A 15,587-nucleotide genomic window follows, 5' to 3' on the forward strand; every position below is an offset into this window, starting at 1 on the left:
ACTATTGTCATGAAGTAGATTTTATTGGCAGATTTTTGGTAGAATAATTAATTAGTGGCTCAGAGGAATGAAATGTAATGCCCATGGTCACATAGGATAGCTGGGTTGAGCCACCAGGCAGGTCTCCTAATACCTAAGCCAGGGTTCTTTTCACTGTATTTCTTCAATTCTAAGTAAAGAAAGATTTCCAGGGGCACCTGGGTGGCTCAGTGGTTGAGCATCTGCTTTCAGCTCAGATTGTGATCCTGGGGTCCTGGGATAGAGTTCTGCATCAGGCTCCCCACAGGGAACCTGCTTCTCCCTCTGCCTATATCTCTGCTTATGTCTCTGCCTCTCTCTGCATCTCTCATGAAAAAATAAATAAAATCTTTTTTAAAAAAAGAAAGATTTCCAAATGCCATGCCTCACTATTTTTATTTTTTTATTTTTATTATTTTTAAGATATTATTTATTTATGCATGAGAGAGAGAGAGAGAGAAAGAGAGAGAGAGAGAGAGAGAGAGAGAGAGAGAGAGAGGCAGAGACACAGGCAGAGGGAGAAGCGGGCTCCATGCAGGGAGCCTGATGTGGGACTCAATCCCGGGACTCCAGGATCACTCCTGGGCCAAAGGCAGGTGCTAAACCGCTGAGCCACCCAGGGATTCCCCCATGCATAGGAACAAATTGTCTACAGTTTGACCGATTGCAGGATATTTATTTCCCATCTCTCTTGATTGCCTGTGGTCACACTCCTAGCCTCTGTCTAGCTTATACTCAGATTTACCTGGTGGGTGAGACTGGGAGAAAAAATTGGAAAGATGCAACTCTGTTCCTTCCTTCCCCTAGTATCTACCTGCAGAGAGCTTTGAGTTTCTTTTTTTTTTTTTTAAGATTTCATTTATTTGACAGAGAGCGAGCGAGCAGCACAAGCAGGGGTAGCAGCAGGCAGAGGGAGAAGCAGCCTCCCCGCAAAGAAAGGAGCCGAATGCAGGGCTCTATACCAAGGTCGGGATCATGACCTGAGCTGAAGGCAAATGCTTAACCTACTGATCCAACCAGGTATTCCAAGAGAGGTTTGAGTTTCCATGGGAGAGGCCTGTGACAGGCCGATAACCCACCTAAGCTTCATTCTCTAAACAGCTTTAGCAATAACAAACCTGATATTTTTATCTCATCGTTTGAGTCCTGCAAGCTCAGATGGGAGAGAAGGAGGTAAATTATTGAGACCCCTCTAAGCCCAACATATTTTATCAAGAGACATATTTCATAGTGCTTCAAATGGACACTGTTTATATCCCATCTCTGACACTAGCTGTGTGATCTTGGGCAAATTGTTTAACTCCTCTGGATCTCCACAAAATGGGACAATAACAGAATCTACCTCGAAGTGTTCATGTAAAATTTAAACAAATTTTCGGTGTCTGACACATAGCACTATATTAACATTAGCTTTGTTTTTCTTTAAGATACAATTAAATGACTAGTTTTTTAACAGTGGTTTATGAATGTACAAGGGACAATCTTTCAAGAAGTCTTTCAAGAAGACTGTGTCATATATGGGGATTTTTATATTACACAAATATTTCAAATATTTATTTTTATATGGATACAATAAAGTTTATGGTTAAAAGTATGGACTCTGGAGTTAGACATCTTGGTTCAAATTCTAGCCTCATGACTTACCAGTTGTGTGACTTTAGACAAGTTACTTAACCTTCAATCTCAATTTTCTCCTATGTGATATAAGGATAATGATAATATCCAACTTAAAAGATTGTTGTGGAAAATGGCAATATATATATAAAGTACTTATTGATCTGATATTCATTATATATTTATTAAAGAAAGTAAATACATAAAAATGGAGTGGAATTGCCAGGGCCTGTGGTAATTCTATGTTCAACCTTTTGAAAAAAAAATTTGAGAAACTGAAAGACATTTTCCAAAGCCATTGAAATATTTTACATTCCTACCAGCAGTGCAGGAGAGGTCCAATTTCTCCACATCTTCACCAACACTTCTTGTCCATCTGTTTAATTATAGCCAACCCGGTGGATGTGAATTGGTTTCTCATTATGCTTTTGACTGGCCCTGAAGTCAAATGATGGTAAGCATTTTTCATGTTGATTGGCCATTCTTGGAGAAATGTGTACTCAGATCCTTATGCATGAAATATCTTCCTGGAGAAATATGTATCAGAAATATGTATGAGAAATGTGTATCAGAAATATCTTCTTGAAGAAATATGTACTCCGATCCTTGTGCACATTTTAACTGGGTTGTCTTTTTATTATTGAATTGTAAGAGTTCTTTATATATTCTAGGTGCAAGTCCCTTATCAGAATATGATTTGCAAATATTTTCTCCAATTCACTGAGGTGTCTTTTCACTTCCTTGATCATGTCCTTTGAAGCACAAAAATTTTTACTTTTGAAGAAGTCTAATTAATCCATTTTTGTTGTTGCTCTCATGCTTTAGGTTTCATATCTAAGAAGTCTTTGCCTAACCCAAGGTCCTGATAACTTACTCCTGTATTTTCTTCTAAGTGTCTTATAATTTTAGTTCTTATATTTAAATTAATGATACATTTTAAATTAATTTTTGTGTCTGGTATGAGGTAGTAGTCTAATTCTTTTTTTTATTTTTCAGGTGGATATCCAGTTGTTTCAGCACCATTTGTTGAAGAGTATTCTTTCCCTATGGAATTAACTTGGCACCTTTCTTGAAAATCAATTAACTATAAATGGGAGGCTTTGTTTGTGGACTCCAATTCTATCCCATTGATCTATATGTCTATCTTCATGCCAGTATCACACTGGTTTGATTACTGTATCTTTGTGGTAACTTTTGAAATCAGAAAGAATGAGTCCTTCAACTTTGTTCTTTTTAAATATTGTTTCAACTATTATGAGAACCTTGAATTTCCATATGAACTTTAGGATTAGCTTATAAATTTCTGCAGACAGCTAGAATTTTCATATGTTATATATGAAAATCTCCATATCTCATATCTCTATATAACAATATTAAGCCTTGATGAGGGGCAAAATGGCGAAAGAGTAGGGTCCCCAAATCACCTGCCCCCACCAAATTACCTAGATAACATGCAAATTATCCTGAAAATCTACGAATTCGACCTGAGATTTAAAGAGAGACCAGCTGGAAAGCTACAGTGAGAAGAGTTCGCGCTTCTATCAAGGTGGGAAGACGGAGAAAAAGAAATAAAGAAACAAAAGGCCTCCGAGGGGTAGGGGCCCCGCGAGGAGCCGGGCTGAGGCCGGGGCGAGGGTCCCCAGGACAGGAGAGCCCCGTCCCGGAGAAGCAGGAGCTGCACCAACCTTCCTGGGCGGAAAGGGGCCTGCAGGGAGTTGGAGCAGGACCCAGGAGGGCGGGGATGCCCTCGGGCTCCCGGGGACACTAACAGACACCTGCGCCCCGGAGAGTGCGCCGAGCTCCCTAAGGGCTGCAGCGCGCACGGCGGGACCCGGAGCAGCTCGGAGGGGCTCGGGCGGCGGCTCCGCGGAGGGGGCTGCGGGGCGGGAGCGCGAATCCCACAGCGCAGGCCCCGGGGCACCGGGCACCGGGACACAGCCCAGGATCCGGCCTCCCCCGGGACAGGCAGAGGCCGGGAGGGCCCAGGACAGCAAGGACGCTCCTGCCCCGAGCTGAGCAGATCAGAGGCCCCGCCCCGGAGCATCCAGGCCCTGCGGACGGAGAGCCCCGTAGTTCCTGCGGAGGCTGAATCCAGGCTTCCAGAGCTGCCATAGCCACTGCGGCTGTTCCTCCTGGGGCCTCACGGGGTAAACAACCCCCGCTGAGCCCTGCACCAGGCAGGGGCAGAGCAGCTCCCCCAAGTGCTAACACCTGAAAATCAGCACAACAGGCCCCTCCCCCAGAAGACCAGCTGGACGGACCAGTTCCAGGGGAAGTCAAGGGACTTAAAGTATAGAGTATCAGAAGATACTCCCCCGTGTTTTTTGTTTTTTTCTTTTTTCTTTTCTTTTTGATTTCTGATTGCTTCCTCCACCCCCCTTTTTTTTCACCTTTCTTTTTCTTTCTCTTTTTCTTCTCTTTTTTCTTTTTTCCTTCTTTTTCTTTTTTCTTTTTCTCTTTTCTTTCCTTCTCTCTCTTTCTCTCCTTTTCCCAATACAACTTGTTTTTGGCCACTCTGCACTGAGCAAAATGACTAGAAGGAAAACCTCACCTCAAAAGAAAGAATCAGAAACAGTCCTCTCTCCCACAAAGTTACAAAATCTGGATTACAATTCAATGTCAGAAAGCCAATTCAGAAGCACTATTATACAGCTACTGGTGGCTCTAGAAAAAAGCATTAAGGACTCACGAGACTTCATGACTGCAGAATTTAGATCCAATCAGGCAGAAATTAAAAATCAATTGAATGAGATGCAATCCAAACTAGAAGTCCTAACGACGAGGGTTAACGAGGTGGAAGAACGAGTGAGTGACGTAGAAGACAAGTTGATGGCAAAGAGGGAAACTGAGGAAAAAAGAGACAGACAATTAAAAGACCATGAAGATAGATTAAGGGAAATAAACGACAGCCTGAGGAAGAAAAACCTACGTTTAATTGGGGTTCCCGAGGGCGCCGAAAGGGACAGAGGGCCAGAATATGTATTTGAACAAATCCTAGCTGAAAACTTTACTAATCTGGGAAGGGAAACAGGCATTCAGATCCAGGAAATAGAGAGATCCCCCCCTAAAATCAATAAAAACCGTTCAACAACTCGACATTTAATAGTTACGCTTGCAAATTCCGAAGATAAAGAGAAGATCCTTAAAGCAGCAAGAGACAAGAAGTCCCTGACTTTCATGGGGAGGAATATTAGGGTAACAGCAGACCTCTCCACAGAGACCTGGCAGGCCAGAAAGGGCTGGCAGGATATATTCAGGGTCCTAAATGAGAAGAACATGCAACCAAGAATACTTTATCCAGCAAGGCTCTCATTCAAAATGGAAGGAGAGATAAAGAGCTTCCAAGACAGGCAGGAACTGAAAGAATATGTGACCTCCAAACCAGCTCTGCAAGAAATTTTAAGGGGGACTCTTAAAATTCCCCTTTAAGAAGAAGTTCAGTGGAACAATCCACAAAAACAAGGGCTGAATAGATACCATGATGACACTAAACTCATACCTTCCAATAGTAACTCTGAACGTGAATGGGCTTAATGATCCCATCAAAAGGCGCAGGGTTTCAGACTGGATAAAAAAGCAGGACCCATCTATTTGCTGTCTACAAGAGACTCATTTTAGACAGAAGGACACCTACAACCTGAAAATAAAAGGTTGGAGAACCATTTACCATTCAAATGGTTCTCAAAAGAAAGCAGGGGTAGCCATCCTTATATCAGATAAACTAAAATTTACCCCGAAGACTGTAGTGAGAGATGAAGAGGGACACTATATCATACTTAAAGGATCTATCCAACAAGAGGACTTAACAATCCTCAATATATATGCCACGAATGTGGGAGCTGCCAAATATATAAATCAATTAATAACCAAAGTTAAGACATACTTAGATAATAATATACTTGGTGACCTCAATCTAGCTTTTTCTATACTTGATAGGTCTTCTAAGCACAACATCTCCAAAGAAACGAGAGCTTTAAGTGATACACTGGACCAGATGGATTTCATAGATATCTACAGAACTTTACAGCCAAACTCAACTGAATACACATTCTTCTCAAGTGCACATGGAACTTTCTCCAGAATAGACCACATACTGGGTCACAAATCAGGTCTGAACCAATACCAAAAGATTGGGATCGTCCCCTGCATATTCTCAGACCATAATGCCTTGAAATTAGAACTAAATCACAACAAGAAGTTTGGAAGGACCTCAAACACGTGGAGGTTAAGGACCATCCTGCTAAAAGATGAAAGGGTCAACCAGGAAATTAAGGAAGAATTAAAAAGATTATGGAAACTAATGAGAATGAAGATACAACCATCCAAAATCTTTGGGATGCAGCAAAACCAGTCCTAAGGGGAAATACATCGCAATACAAGCATCCATTCAAAAACTGGAAAGAACTCAAATACAAAAGCTAACCTTACACATAAAGGAGCTAGAGAAAAAAACAGCAAATAGATCCTACACCCAGAAGAAGAAGAGAGTTAATAAAGATTTGAGCAAAACTCAATGAAATTGAGACCAGAAGAACTGTGGAACAGATCAATAGAACCAAGAGTTGGTTCTTTGAAAGAATTAATAAGATAGATAAACCATTAGCCAACCTTATTAAAAAGAAGAGAGAGAAGACTCAAATTAATAAAATCATGAATGAGAAAGGAGAGAGATCACTACCAACACCAAGGAAATACAAACGATTTTAAAAACATATTCTGAACAGCTATACGCCAATAAATTAGGCAATCTAGAAGAAATGGGCGCATTCATGGAAAGCCACAAACTACCAAAACTGGAACAGGAAGAAATAGAAAATCTGAACAAGCCAATACCAGGAAAGGGAGGAAATTGAAGCAGTCATCAAAAACCTCCCAAGACACAAGAGTCCAGGGCCAGATGGCTTTCCAGGGGAATTCTATCAAACGTTTAAAGAAGAAACCATACCTATTCTACTAAAGCTGTTTGGAAAGATAGAAAGAGATGGAGTACTTCCAAATTCGTTCTATGAGGCCAGCATCACCTTAATTCCAAAACCAGACAAAGACCCCACCAAAAAGGAGAATTACAGACCAATATCCCTGATGAAAATGGATGCAAAAATTCTCAACAAGATACTAGCCAATAGGATCCAACAATACATTAAGAAAATTATTCACCATGACCAAGTAGGATTTATCCCAGGGACACAAGCCTGGTTCAACACTCGTAAAACAATCAATGTGATTCATCATATCAGCAAGAGAAAAACCAAGAACCATATGATCCTCTCATTAGATGCAGAGAAAGCATTTGACCAAATACAGCATCCATTCCTGATCAAAACAATTCAGAGTGTAGGAATAGAGGGAACATTCCTCAACATCTTAAAAGCCATCTACGAAAAGCCCACAGCAAATATCATTCTCAATGGGGAAGCACTGGGAGCCTTTCCCCTAAGATCAGGAACAAGACAGGGATGTCCACTCTCACCACTGCTATTCAACATAGTACTGGAAGTCCTAGCCTCAGCAGTCAGGCAACAAAAAGACATAAAAGGCATTCAAATTGGCAAAGAAGAAGTCAAACTCTCCCTCTTCGCAGATGACATGATACTGTACATAGAAAACCCAAAAGCCTCCACCCCAAGATTGCTAGAACTCATACAGCAGTTTGGTAGCGTGGCAGGATACAAAATCAATGCCCAGAAATCAATGGCATTTCTATACACTAACAATGAGACTGAAGAAAGAGAAATTAAGGAGTCAATCCCATTTACAATTGCACCCAAAAGCATAAGATACCTAGGAATAAACCTAACCAAAGAGGTAAAAGATCTATACCCTAAAAACTATAGAACACTTCTGAAAGAAATTGAGGAAGACACAAAGAGATGGAAAAATATTCCATGCTCATGGATTGGCAGAATTAATATTGTGAAAATGTCAATGCTACCCAGGGCAATCTACACGTTTAATGCAATCCCTATCAAAATACCATGGACTTTGGTCAGAGAGTTAGAACAAATTATTTTAAGATTTGTGTGGAATCAGAAAAGACCCCGAATAGCCAGGGGAATTTTTAAAAAGAAAACCATAGAAGGGGGCATCTCAATGCCAGATTTCAGGTTGTACTACAAAGCTGTGTTCATCAAGACCGTGTGGTACTGGCACAAAAACAGACACATAGATCAATGGAACAAAATAGAGAATCCAGAAGTGGACCCTGAACTTTATGGTCAACTAATATTCGATAAAGGAGGAAAGACTATCCACTGGAAGAAAGACAGTCTCTTCAATAAATGGTGCTGGGAAAATTGGTCATCCACATGCAGAAGAATGAAACTAGACCACTCTCTTGCACCATACACAAAGATAAACTCAAAATGGCTGAAAGATCTAAATGTGAGACAAGATTCCATCAAAATCCTAGGGGAGAACACAGGCAACACCCTTTTCGAACTTGGCCACAGCAACTTCTTGCAAGATACATCTAGGAAGGCAAGGGAAACAAAAGCAAAAATGAACTGTTGGAACTTCATCAAGATAAGAAGCTTTTGCACAGCAGAGGATACAGTCAACAAAACTCAAAGACAACCTACAGAATGGGAGAAGATATTTGCAAATGACGTATCACATAAAGGGCTAGTTTCCAAGATCTATAAAGAACTTATTAAACTCAACACCAAAGAAACAAACAATCCAATCATGAAATGGGCAAAAGACATGAAGAGAAATCTCACAGAGGAAGACATAGACATGGCCAACATGCACATGAGAAAATGCTCTGCATCACTTGCCATCAGGGAAATACAAATCAAAACCACAATGAGATACCACCTCACACCAGTGAGAATGGGGAAAATTAACAAGGCAGGAAATAAAATGTTGGAGAGGATGCAGAGAAAGGGAACCCTCTTGCCCTATTGGTGGGAATGTGAACTGGTGCAGCCACTCTGGAAAACTGTGTGGAGGTTCCTCAAAGAGTTAAAAATAGACCTGCCCTACGACCCAGCAATTGCACTGTTGGGGATTTACCCCAAAGATACAGATGCAATGAAATGCCGGGACACCTGCACCCCAGTGTTTATAGCAGCAATGTCCACAGTAGCCAAACTGTGGAAGGAGCCTTGGTGCCCATCGAAAGATGAATGGATAAAGAAGATGTGGTTTATGTATACAATGGAATATTACTCAGCCATTAGAAACGACAAATACCCACCATCTTCTTCAACGTGGATGGGACTGGAGGGTATTATGCTGAGTGAAGTAAGTCAATCGGAGAAGGACAAACATATTTTTTCATTCGTTTGGGGAATATAAATAATAGTGAAAGGGAATATAAGGGAAGGGAGAAGAAATGTGTGAGAAATATCAGAAAGGGAGACAGAACATAAAGACTCCTAACTCTGGGAAACGAACTAGGGGTGGTGGAAGGGGAGGAGGGCGGGGGGTGGGGATGAATGGGTGACGGGCACTGAGGGGGGCACTTGGCGGGATGAGCACTGGGTGTTATTCTGTATGTCGGTAGATTGAACACCAATAAAAAATAAACTTATTAAAAAAAAACAATATTAAGCCTTTTGATTCATGAACAAAGGATGAGTTTCCATTTATTTACATTTTCTTTCCATTCTTTCAACACTGTTTTGCACCTTTCAGAGTATAAATTTTGCACGTTTTAAAAAATTTATTCCGAAGTATTTTACTCTTTTTGATATTGTTTTTTAAAGATTTTATTTATTTATTTATCTATTTATTTATTTGAGAGGGAGAGAGAGGGAAAGAGCACAAACAGGGAAGATGGCAGAGGGAGAAGGAGAAGCAGACTCCTTGCTGAGCAGGGAGCCCACACGAGGCTCAATCCCAGGACCCTGGGATCATGACCTGAGCCAAAGGCAGACACTTAACTGACTTAGCCACCCAGACACCGTCTTTTTTGATATTCTTTTGGTTCATTGTTAACATATAAAAATACAATTATTTTATGTATATTGATCTTATACCTGGCAACCTTACTAAACTTCTTTAATAGTTTTTTTGTGTATGTATTTTATATATATGAGGTCAGTCATGTAAAAATGGAAATGGTTTTACTTCTTCCTTTCTAATCTACATGCTTTTTTTTTCTTTTTTTTTTCTTATCTAATTGCCATGACTAGATCCTCCAGGACAATGTTGAAAGGAAGTAAGTGGAGTAGATATCCTTATTTTGTTTCTGATCTTAGGGAGTATTAAGTATGATGTTAGCTATGAATTTTTTGTGGATGCCCTTTATCAGAAAGAAGAAATTCTTTTCTACTTCTAGTTTGTTGAGACTTGTTATCACAAAGAGGTGTATTTTATCAAATGGTTTTTCTGCATTTATTGAAATGATCATGTGGTTTTTGTTTATTATTCTATCAGTATATTACATTACATTGATTGATGTTAAAGCAACCTTGTGTTCTTGGGATAAGTCCAGCTTGATCATGGTATCTAATCCTTTTTATATGTTGATAGGTCCAGTTTGCTGGTATTTTATTGAGGAACTTTGTGTCTATATTCATAAGAGATAGTGGCTTGTTAGTTTTATTGTCATATCTTTGGTTTTGGTGTTGGGTTATTATTGACCTAATAAAATAAGTTGGACAATGCTCTCATCCTCTTCTACTTTTTGGGAGAGTTTGTGAAGAAATAGGATTAACTCTTCTTTCAATGTTTGGTGATATACAATAGTAAATTATCTGGGAATGGGCTTTTCTTTGTGTGAAATTTTAAAACTACTAATTCAACATCTTGTGACACTTCTATTCAGATTTTCCATTTCTTCTTGAATCAGAGTTGGTAGTTGGTAGTTTGTGTCTTCCATTTCACCTATGCTATCTAATTTGTTGACATTTAGTTGTTCATAATATTTGTTCATAATTTTTTTTATTTCTGGAAGGTTGGAAGTAGCATTCCCTCCTTCATACCTGGTTTAATAATTTGAGTCTTCTCTCTTTTTCCCTTGGTCAGTCTGGTTAAAAGCTGTCCATTTTGTTGATCTTTTTTTTAACAACCAACTTTTGGTCTGGTTGATTTCCTCTATTTGTTTTGCATTTTCTACTTCATTAATGTTGTCTCTAATCTTTATTATTTCCTTCCTTCTGCTTTATTTGGGTTTAGTTTGCCTTTTTTTCTAGTTCCCTAAATAGGTTACTCATCTGAGATTTTTTTTATAGGTGTTCAGAGATATGAATTTATTTTTAGTCAGTGCTTTCCCTACCTCTTGTAAGTTTTGGTATATTGTATCCTAATTCCATTCATCTCAAAATATTTTCCAATTTCTGTTGTGATTTCTTCTTTGATCCATTTGTTATTTAGAAGTGTGTTACTTGATTTCCACATATTTGTGAGTTTCACAACTAAGTTTTGTTATTGGTTTCTAATTTCATCCCTTTGTGGTCAGAGAACACATTTGCTATGACTTCAGTCCTTTTAAATTTACTGAGTCTTGTTAGATGGCTCTGCACATAGTCTATACCGGAGAGTGTTCCGTATGCACATCAAAAGAATGTGCATTCTATTGTTCCGTGGAGTGATCTAAAGAAGTCTTTTCTAGTTGGTTTATAGTGTTGTTCATATCTTCTACTTCCTTGTTGATCTTCTAATTTTTTAAGCCATTATTAAACATGGGTTAATGGAGTCTTTAACTATTATCATTCATGGTGTACATATTTTTATTTTAATTCTATAAATATTTCCTGCTTAGCCCTCTACCCATTTGCTATACTTGAAAACCATAGTTAAACCTTAATACCCCACCAGAGTTCATCCCTCTCTGCTCCTTTTGTCCACATATACACCAGAGAGAGACACAGAACTTTGAGAATGGAGAGGAGTAAATGTGGGGAAGTCACAGAGCTTCATGGTATAAAGGATCAGGATAGGACACTAGTGGCAGACTTAAAAGATCAAGCCAGGTTAAATATGATGAATTCAAACTAGGAAATTTCAAAGTTCAGGGCTCTAAATTGTAGAAATCACAGATGAGTATGATTTTATGGTTAATTAATTTTGACAAGAGTGCCAAGATAATTCAATGAGAGACAGAATGGTGTCTCAAGAAATGGTGCTGAGACAACTAGGCATCCACATGCAAAAAAAAAAAAATCGCAGTCAGACCCCTATGTCACACCAAATACAAAAATTAATTCAAAAGGGATCATAGGCCTAAATGTAAGAGCAAAAACTGTAAAACTGTTGGAAGAAAACAAAGGAGTAAAACCTCATGACATTGAGTAAGGCAAAGTCTTCTTATATATCACACCAAAAGCATAAGCAATTAAACAAAAAATAATTAGGGGATTCCTGGGTGGCTCAGCGGTTTAGCGCCTGCCTTTGGCCCAGGGCGCGATCCTGGAGTCCCGATATCGAGTCCTGCGTCGGGCTCCCGGCATGGAGCCTGCTTCTCCCTCCTCCTGTGTCTCTGCCTCTCTCTCTCTCTCTCTCTCTCTCTCTCTCTCTCTCTCTTTCTCTGACTATCATAAATAAATAAATATAAATCTTTAAAAAAATAAAATAAAATAAAGAAAAAATAATTAGACTTCGTCAAAATTAAAAACTCTGTGCTGCAACCCTTGCTATTAAGGAAATGAAAAGACAACTCACATAAGGGGAAAAATATTTGCAAATCATATATCTGATAGGGACTTGTGCCCAGAGTAAATAAAGAACACTTACAATTTAAAAATTAAAAAAAAAACCCAATTAAATGAATTAAAACAGAGGCAAAGGATTGAATAGACATTTCTCCAGAGAAGATATACATATGGCCAACAAGCACATGCTTAATATCATTAGTCATCAGGGAAATATAAATTAAAACCACAGTGAGCAGGGATCCCTGGGTGGCGCAGCGGTTTGGCGCCTGCCTTTGGCCCAGGGCGTGATCCTGGAGACCCGGGATCGAGTCCCACATCGGGCTCCCGGTGCATGGGGCCTGCTTCTCCCTCTGCCTGTGTCTCTGCCTCTCTCTCTCTCTCTCTCTCTCTCTCTCTCTCTCTCTGTGTGTGTGTGTGTGTGTGTGTGACTATCATAAAAAAAAAAAAAAACACAGTGAGCTTGCAGCATGGCCACCAAAGCTGCTGCTGCCTTAGCATTCCTGAATCAGGAGAGCTGAGCCCATGCCTGGGGAGGGTGGGGGCTAGTCTGTGAGTCCTGGATGTGGTCACTATAGACAGTTTTTCCTTTGGCTGTTAGCTCTCTAGCCACACCCGCTCTTTCACCTTGAAGGTAGAGGAAGAGGATGAGGTGGAGCACTTGCTGGCTTTGGCCATGCTCTGCCTCACCAAGAGGGCTGAAGAGGAATGTAATGTGGTAGAAGTCATGGCCAGGAACCATTATCACCAAGAGATTGCTGTCCCTGTGGCCAACCTCAAGTTGTCCTGCCAATTCATGTTTAGTTTGGAAGACCTCCAGCTCCAACCACCTGTAACCTTCTGTCTGAAATCAGGTTCTGGCCCCATGTAAATTGCTGGGCAGCACCAGATTGTTACTATAAGCAATGATGTTTCTGAGGAAGAAGAGAGTGAAGAGATACCTGGGTAGCTCAGTGGTTGAACATCTGCCTTTGGCTCAGGTCATGATCCCGGGGTCCTGGGATTGAGTCCCGCGTCGGGCTCCCTGCATGGAGCCTGCTTCTCCCTCTGCCTGTGTCTCTGCCTCTCCCTGTGTCTCTCATGAATAAATAAATAAAATCTTAAAAAAAAAAGAAGAGAGTGAAGAAGGGAGGTGGAAGAAGCTGAGTTGTGCCCCATCCTGCCTGCCTAATCTCCTTGGAATGGGAGGGATTCTGAACTTCTATCCTGACCCTCTTTCCCCCACTTGCCTATGAGATCGGAGGTCAACATCTGAAGCTCAGGACTACACAGTTTTAATACTTTTTACATTTTCGGATAAAAGTTGAAATAAAATGATGTGAAGGTTTTTAGGAAAAAAAACCACAGTGAAATACTACCTCACATTCACTAGGATTGCTATAATGAAAAAGATGGACAAGAATAAGTGTTGACGAGGATGTGAAGAAATTAGAATTTTTATACACTAGTAGAGGGAAAGTAAAATGATGCAAGCCCTTTGGGAAATAGTTTAGTTGTTCTTTAAATAATTAAATGTGCAGTTACCATATGACCCAGAAATTCTACTCTGAGGTATATCCTCAAGAGAAGAGAAAGCATATGTCCTCACAAAAACTTGTATATGAATGTTCATAGCAGCATTATTCACAAAGTCCAAAATGGAAAAAACCTGAATGTCCATAAACTGAAGAATGGATCAACAAAATGTGGCACAATCATGCAATGTAATATTATTTAGCCATAGAAGAGAATAAAGTGCTGATACATGCTACAACATGAGTGAATCCTGAAAACGTTATGCTAGGTGAAAGAAGCCAGACTCAAAATGCCACACATTTTGTTTGATTCCATACAATCATAAAAAACACTGAATTTTATACTTTAAAATTTAAAATACTTTATAATATTGAACTTTGTGGTATATGAATTATATTTCAATAAAGCTATATTTTTACACTTTAAAATATTGAACTTTGTGGTATATTAATTATATTTCAATAAAGCTATTTTTTAAACATGAATATGATCTTTTCCCAACTCTTAGGAGAGTCACACTTCAGCATGAGTAAAATTATCATTGCCGGTTGTTTTGAGTTGAGCTTCTGTCTTGACTTCTCACCCGAGATGTCAGTGCCCTAGGGATAAACTCCTGTTACCTACCTGGAAGATGATTCTCCTGAACATCAGGGGAATGCCACACCCCATTGTGCCAACTGTCTGTCCAACTGTGGCATACATACAGTAGACATTCAGAAATTCTTGGTGAATTAAATTGGTTTCTACAAAATTCCCTCAGTTTGTGTGTGGGGAACTCAGTCTCATGTTGGATCACTCTGATTCTCGATACCATTCCTGTCTACCTAGATGCTTTACCACCTCAGAGATCTTTCTGTTTTTATCAACTGTCCTAGTGGATATGAGTCTTGCTTGTTCTACTTAAACGAAGGTCCATTTCTGCCTGTCAAGTGACCTCATATGGCTGGAGAGGCAATATGGTCTAACACAAAAATATAGCAGTTAAGAGTACAAGCCCACAATCCCCAATTTAGATAAATAGCAAAGCTTGGTCTCTCCTCGTTCTCTCCCAGCCTCCTCTTTTTAACCTCACACTGTGGAAAGAATGATCTTTAAAAAATATGAATTGGATCGTGTCTCTTCCTTGCTCAACTTCTAACACAGATTGAATGCTTAATGTCAAGTACATTTCTAAGCCCTTACGTCTATTTATGCATTACAACTTCACAACAATAAGTATTATTATTATTTTCATTTTATAGATGAGCAAGATGAGGCACAGAAAGATTGAAGTGCTTATCCAAGAGAACACATTCACTAAGTGGTTGGGTTGAGAAATGAACCTAGACAACATGGCTCCAGAGGCCTTGATCTCAGCATTACACTATCCCCTTCTCAACAGTTGTTCCTCCCAGTGAGAGTAAAATTCTTACCATGGTTTTCAAGGCCTACATGATCTGGTCCCTGCTCTCCTTATCCTCTACCACTGCCCAGTACCTGAGCTCACCATGCTCCAGTTACATGAGCCTGCTGTTAATTCCCAGTATGTATCAAGCTCTACCCTGGCCCCAGCACCTTTGCACTTTCAGTTGCCTCTGTGATGCATCTTCTCTCCTTCCCCACCTTCATATGTCTGGCTGATTAAATGTTACCATGTCAAAGATCTTCCCTGACCTCCTTCTCTTAGCAAATACTTCCTCCCCAGCTCTCTAACCCCAGACCATTCTTGTATGACAGCAGCCTCCTCATTTTGTTTCCATCACTTTTCTCAATGTGCTTACCCTATTATGACTGCCTCCCCTCCTGGCCTGTGGGATCTTGAAGATGGAGCTATGTTGATTGGTTCACCTGGCACCCAGCTCT

General features: G+C 39.9%; 1 pseudogene; it reads left to right on the forward strand.

Moving 5' to 3' along the window:
• Positions 1-13,101, forward strand: part of LOC129517898 (glutathione S-transferase Mu 1-like) — a 193,522-nt pseudogene extending 180,421 nt beyond the window's left edge.
• The last annotated feature ends 2,486 nt before the right edge of the window (positions 13,102-15,587 follow it).

The sequence above is a fragment of the Nyctereutes procyonoides genome, unplaced genomic scaffold (genome assembly GCF_905146905.1).
Source record: "Nyctereutes procyonoides isolate TBG_1078 unplaced genomic scaffold, NYPRO_anot_genome, whole genome shotgun sequence".
NCBI classification, from domain to species: Eukaryota; Metazoa; Chordata; class Mammalia; order Carnivora; family Canidae; genus Nyctereutes; species Nyctereutes procyonoides.